Source organism: Sinocyclocheilus grahami, unplaced genomic scaffold (genome assembly GCF_001515645.1).
Source record: "Sinocyclocheilus grahami isolate Dianchi unplaced genomic scaffold, SAMN03320097.WGS_v1.1 scaffold3863.1, whole genome shotgun sequence".
Lineage (NCBI taxonomy): Eukaryota > Metazoa > Chordata > Actinopteri > Cypriniformes > Cyprinidae > Sinocyclocheilus > Sinocyclocheilus grahami.
In genome coordinates, this window is record NW_015508907.1 from 7,124 (window position 1) to 7,598 (window position 475).

A 475-nucleotide genomic window follows, 5' to 3' on the forward strand; every position below is an offset into this window, starting at 1 on the left:
CATTCGATTCGCTACAGGAGGCCTTTGTTCACCCCCCGGAGCCGTGTGAGACACTTTTTTTTAATGGATGGGCGCTTTTTATTTAACTTCTTTTGGACTGATGCATGCAACACCTGCTGAGTGGCATTAAACAGCTTGAAAGATCAAAGACAATTTTTAATATAACTCTGACTAGATTCGTCTGACAGAAGAAAGTCATATGGTATCTAGGATGACTTGAGGGTGAGTAATTTGTGGGCTAATTTTCATTTTTGGGGGAACTAACCCTTTAACCCTACTAATGAGTGACATAAGCATATATGGATAAATTCTCTTACAGTAAAAAATGGGTCTCTGAGACAGAATACCATGCCCTTTAAACACTGATCTATTGCCTTCTGGAAGGGGGTGTCAGTTTGCTTGAACAAATTTAAATCAGCACCAAACGCCGCCTGTGGATGAAAACATGACTACTAAGTATTGATCAACAGCTAAT

General features: G+C 39.8%; 1 pseudogene; it reads right to left on the reverse strand.

Moving 5' to 3' along the window:
- Positions 1–475, reverse strand: part of LOC107576523 (cholesterol 24-hydroxylase-like) — a 6,848-nt pseudogene that overhangs the window by 4,700 nt on the left and 1,673 nt on the right.